A 6,686-nucleotide genomic window follows, 5' to 3' on the forward strand; every position below is an offset into this window, starting at 1 on the left:
ACTCAATCCCGTGTAATTTCGGCTGACCTTCGGCATTTAGTGGCTGCATCGATCGCAGGCGTCCTCACAACTTATATTGCAACTTTTCAGGCAGATTTGCAAAGCCACACACACACACACACACACGGAAACGCCCACAGACACACAAACACACACGGACACACAAACACCCACAGAAACACAAACACCGACAGACACACAAACACTCCCCCAGTCGATATCGGGCCAGCGAAGGAAGAGCTAAAATATTTATAGATAGTGCATATTCATCTGAGGGCTTTTGTATCGCCCTCCACAACACTTTTGCTCTTTAAATATTTATCCCTGCGTAAATAAATGGAGGTGCCTCCCATCTGGACCACTGGGGTGTCTGCATGAATACAAATGTTGGAACTTTACAATGAGGAGAGAACAGCATCCCGTCTCCGGGACAACCAGAACGGCCCCTTGGTCGTCGTCCCCCCCCCCCCCCCCCCCTGCATTCTGTAATTGGCTTCAGGCTGACACGGTTCTACGGCCTGGCTGCTTACACCGTGTTATGTAGATTAATCGCAATGCAATTCTTTTAGAGGGGGTCCATGCCAACCAAACACACACAACCTCACAAACTCACACTCACACTCAGACACACACACACACACACACTGGGAGGCTCGCGACCAGTGTTCTCAAGTGTACGACAATTGTCGTGTTATCGATGAAATAAACATAAATTCCTTATGATTTCAGGGATCTTTTCAGTGATATTGGTACGGGTCTGATGAAAATGCTTGGATTATGTGTGACATATCTAGGACTACCAATAAATACTGGCATCGACCAGTCACTAAGACAATGACAATGTTTGCATCATGGATGTGAATTTGCTCGTCAGACCTTGTGAAGAAAGCACAACGATTAAGCCAGTAAGTTTCCCCGAAAAGTTTGTCACACCTGGTCATTCTACTGCGAGGACGAGCCCTTCATAGACTTTTAATTAATATGTTCCAGGTGGTCTCACTAAAAGGACCCAGAAGATGGGCCTCTCTGTCTCACTCATGTCTTACATAAACACCTCCTCCTCGATAAAACAAGCCAAGGGCAATCGTAAGTTATGTAAGGAAAGTGGTAAAGACTAAGGGATCCTGTCCAAAAGCCGCCGTATCATCCATGGATTCCTCCCCCCCGGTCTAATGAGAGGATGAACGCGGGTGTTTGTTGGCGAGACCGGGCAGCCCCTTCCTCGTTGTGGCGTCTTCACTCACAGTCGGACAGGATGCTGCAGGAAGGAGCGTTTGTGGACCGATATGTGAGTTTTTATGGGTTGTTAGCAAGATCAGTTACCGACGTTCGCCTCCCATTTAACGCTGCCCTCGCAAATTTAATGGGAGTCCTGATCCCGTACATATCCGTTACATTAATCACCGACGAGACCTCACCCCGGCGACTCTGTTCAAAGGAAACGACACTCTGCACTTGGACGTTCTAAACCATCCAGTCAGCGCGGCGGCGATAAATCTCCTGAAGAAGGGCCGCATTGGGGAACATACTGAATGAAAACGGGGCGCATTGGGGAACATACTGAATGAAAACGGGGCGCATTGGGGGACATTCTGACTGAAAACGGGGCGAATTGGGGGACATTCTGACTGAAAACGGGGCGCATTGGGGGACATTCTGACTGAAAACGGGGCACATTGGGGGACATTCTGACTGAAAACGGGGCGCATTGGGGGACATTCTGACTGAAAACGGGGCACATTGGGGGACATTCTGACTGAAAATGGGGCACATTGGGGGACATTCTGACTGAAAACGGGGCGCATTGGGGGACGTTTTGCGTCAGCTATCACTTAATGTTTCCCACTGCCGGGGTTCACCTCCATCCAATGGGCTGCGCACTCTGGTGCTCAGATTGGCGTGAGGACATGGGCAGTGATGCCGGCACCACCTGCTCCACGGTGCCTCTCCTCCGCCCGCTACGTGGGCCCGACGGTGACTCACTCTGAGGCGCGGAGACGGATCCGGTGACAAGGTGTTGGATGAGTTGGGCGACGAGGCACAAACTAGTTTATTTCGGTGCTATTTCTGACTGAGTGCCTTAAGTCTGCGATCCCGGGGCTTGGAGAGAGAGGGACCATTTAATGCCTCAGCTACTTGATGGATCAATTCATGGCACTGGCTGGGGTGTGGTTTTGCGAATATACTTTAAACAAAATGTTTAGCAGGGAGTACATGTTTTATTGAGGGGGAAAATGTGGAAAGGCAATTCCCTTTTACTATGTGGAGACACAGCCGTATTAATCCCAGGTCACATTAAGCACAAAAACCCAAGCAGAAAGCTGGAGTCGTTTTCATGCAAAAGTGCACGAAGACTTAATTCCCGTCTCAGTGGGAGAGGCTGAATATGAAGTGCACCATCGGTTTGAGGGTTCAGTCCCCGTTCCGGAGGAGGTTTGGATAACACGCTGTTGGCTCGCAACCCAACAGCGTCCTCAGCCTCCACGCTCACACAGAGCACGGACATGGACCCACTGTCAAGTACACACACTCATAATGATACTGTATTTATCGGGCGCTCCAGAGGTGCGGGGGGGGCTTCACTCTTGCATGACCCTATATCCCACCAACCGTGATATAGGTTTACCCGACAGTATATTGGTGCAAACGGTCACAACGCTGAACTCAAAGAGAGGTCCATTAAGGTGTGTTTTGGAAATGAAGACACGGTTTTACTAAACAGTTTTCATACATTTTCCCATAGCGAGATTTAAAGATAGTTAGTGATAAGAAAAATATCAGTTAACAAACCAGCTCGGTTGTCAAGTTTCACGTGCAGTAGAAATAACAAAAACTGCGATGGATGTCTCTCTCCTTGAGGTGTTTGATGCTTCCACTTGGAATAAGAGGAGTTAAGTGACGCCGGTGGAGAGATGACCTGAGTTAAGTGTACAGAGAGCCTGTACATCAGACCCTTAAAAGCCACTCTGCTCCTAATTGCAAGCCTCTACTTTGTAGCCGGGCGGATTTGACTCACAGGAGAATTTATTATCTCCAACAGGATCTTTCCCTTCAGTAGACCGCAAACACACTCCCAGACACACACATATGCAAAAAAAGACACAAATACACACCAATGCACACACACATGTACACACACACAAACCAAACACACACGCATACAAAAAACCCACACATGCACACAAATGTACACACACATGTACACACACAAAAACCAAACACGCACGCATACAAAAAAACATGCATACACACAAATGTACACACGTATACAGGTACACGCACAAACATGCAAATGTACACACACACACACACACACACACACACACGTATACACATACGAAAAACAGTAACACAAATATGCACACAAACACACACACAAACCAAACACACACACACACACACCCTCTCTCGGTGTAGGAGCGAGCCTGTGATGTAATGGACCTGGGCGGGCCTTTGGAGCTGCTGTGCACTAAGAAACACGCTGGGCCATTAGTCTTCTAGCGGCGCTGCTGAGCGCTGGCTGGCTAATGAACTGAGGCCACTGTGGAAACACAAACCAGAGACCAGAGCAGAGAGGGAGGGGAGAGGGGCAACACAGAGAGAGAGACGGAGAGAGAGAGAGAGGGGAGAGGGGCACCACAGAGAGAGAGACGGAGAGAGAGGGGAGAGGGGCACCACGGAGAGAGAGACGGAGAGAGAGAGGGGAGAGGGGCACCACAGAGAGAGACAGAGAGAGAGAGGGGAGAGGGGCACCACAGAGAGAAAGACAGAGAGAGAGAGGGGAGAGGGGCACCACAGAGAGAGAGACAGAGAGAGAGAGGGGAGAGGGGCACCACAGAGATAGAGACAGAGAGAGAGAGGGGAGAGGGGACCACAGAGGGAGACAGAGAGAGAGAGGGGAGATGGGCACCACAGAGAGAGAGAGACGGAGAGAGAGAGGGGAGAGGGGGCCGCAGAGAGAGACAGAGAGAGAGAGAGGGGAGATGGGCACCACAGAGAGAGAGAGACGGAGAGAGAGAGGGGAGAGGGGCCCCACGGAGAGAGAGACGGAGAGAGAGAGGGGAGAGGAGTACCACAGAGAGAGAGATGGAGAGAGAGAGGGGAGAGAGAGGGGAGAGTGGCACCACAGAGAGAGAGACAGAGAGAGAGAGGGGAGAGGAGCACCACAGAGAGAGAGACGGAGAGAGAGAGGGGAGAGGGGCATTAATATACAGAGAGAGGCAAAGAGAGAGAGAGAGAGAGAGAGAGAGAGAGAGAGAGAGAGAGAGAGAGAGAGAGAGAGAGAGAGAGAGAGAGAGAGAGAGAGAGAGAGAGAGAGTGGAGAGGGAAATATACATTTAGATAGAGAGAGATAGGGAGAGGGAGGCAGGGGTAGAGTGAAAAATATATATATAGAGAGAAAGAGAGAGACAGAGAGAGGCCTGGAGAAAGTGAAATAGAGACTTATGGAGAGCGATAGAGAGAGAGGCAGAGAGAGACAAGGCTGGCTGGATGGAGACTTCAAACGCACACACACACACACACACACACAAACACACACACACAGAAACACACACATCAGAGAGAGTAAGAGAGAGAGGGGGAAGAGAAAGATGCAGGATGCATTCAACAAAATCTGCAAAAAGCAGAGTCCGAGGGAGTGAGGGGGACGGAGCCTTTGGCTCAAATCTGATGGCTTGTCTATAAATAAATAACTACATAAAGGTGATATAAATCAGCCCGACGCACACGGTACTGCGCCGCTCTCTGATTGCCCCCTCACAGCACCATACAGGGCGGCGTGCCGGGAGACAGAACGGGGCGTTATTTATGGCGTGCGGCGGGAGCGTGATGGTAATGGAAGGGCGGGCCGTGGCGCGGCAGATCTGCTCAGGGCGCGGTTCAAACTTTCATCAAATAATGAGGTGGGGCGGCGGCCTGATACGTCTTCCTCCAGCACCTCCAAACTGACACATTACCCCCCCCCCCCCCTCACACATGACAGATCACACACCAGGGTGGTGTCTGCGCATGCATGCATGGTGTGTGTCTGTCTGTGTGTTTGAGTCTGTGTGCGTGTCTTTGTGTGTGTGTGTGTGTGTGTGTGTGTGTGTGTGTGTGTGTGTGTGTGTGTGTGTGTGTGTGTGTGTGTGTGTGTGTGTTTGAGCATGAGTGTGTGTGTTTGAGCGTGAGCGTGTGTGTTTGTGTTTGAGCGTGTGTGTGTGTGTGTGTGTGTGTTTGAGCGTGTGTGTGTGTGTCCAACTCTTCACAATCTCAAACACACCTTTTTTTTCTCCCACCCCGCTCCTCGGAGCGTCCGCGCCAGTAAGCGGCCGCGGCGGCAGAGTTTTGAGTGGCGTTCCTCGATCCGGCATCATAATTAACATCTCCCCGATCCCGTCTGATGTGCGAGCGCAACGCCGGTGATTCCCCACCTCTGCGTTAACCGTCGGAGGCAGCTGTGTTTTTGCCGCCTGATTTCGGCGAGCCAACATGCAGAGTGGGCAAATTAAGCGTGGAAGTCTCCCCCCCTCGCCACCCCACCCTCCCAAAACCTCCCCCATCCTCCCCCAAACCCCTTCAGCAAATCTGGGTTAAACATGGGGGTCGCGGAGAGGTAGATAACGCGGATCTATGCAGCGCTTGGCAGTTTTCGTTGTGTTTTTCCGCTGGAAATAGACAAGGTGTAGTCGTCAGAATAATTTACATGTAGTCGCCACTGAAAGCCGGAGAAATAACACCTGCTGACTTTAGCGGCTTAACACACACTCCCACAGAGTGGAAAAGCACTTTACACAGTCTTAAGTAGTACACTATACACGTACATACACACACACTTTTAAAGACACATGTCCTGGCACACCTACGCATACAAACACATGCATGCACACACACACACACACACACACACACACACACACACACACACACACACACACACACACACACACACACACACACACACACACGCATGCATGCATTTAGTATGTATGTATGCGCTTGTGCAATCCAAAGAAATCCTAGAACGTTAACATATCCGCCCACCCACACACAAACTCATGCACACACAAACACACACAGACACACACACACACACACACACACACACACACACACACACACACATTCACTAAATCGCACACACTATTCATACAAAGACACATCATGGAATAGTGGTGCACACAAACACACAGGCATACAAAAACAAGCGCACACGCACACACACACACAAACAAACAAACAAGGGCAGACACACACACACACACACAAGCAAACGCACAGGTACACACAAACACACACAAACAAACAAACAAGCGCACACACACGCCCACAAACAAACACAAGCGCACACACACACACACACATACACAAACAAACAAACAAGGGCACACACACACACACACACACACACACACAAACACACACACACACACACACACACACACACACACAAACACACACACACACACACACACACACACACACACACACACGTGGACACCAGGGCGCAGGAAGAGGTAGTCCCCCGGGGGCGGAGTCATTATGAGGACTAATCCGCGAGGCCCGGAGAGGCGCTCCGGAACATTCCTCAAGGAAGCTTCTCACAACAAGCTCCAAGGATCAAGTGCATGAATAAATTACGGGCGTAATTAAAGGAAATGTCAAATGTGTTCTCTGTGTGGTGTTATTAATGGTGGCCGAGCTGT

Source organism: Gadus morhua, chromosome 1 (assembly GCF_902167405.1).
Source record: "Gadus morhua chromosome 1, gadMor3.0, whole genome shotgun sequence".
Taxonomy (NCBI): Eukaryota; Metazoa; Chordata; class Actinopteri; order Gadiformes; family Gadidae; genus Gadus; species Gadus morhua.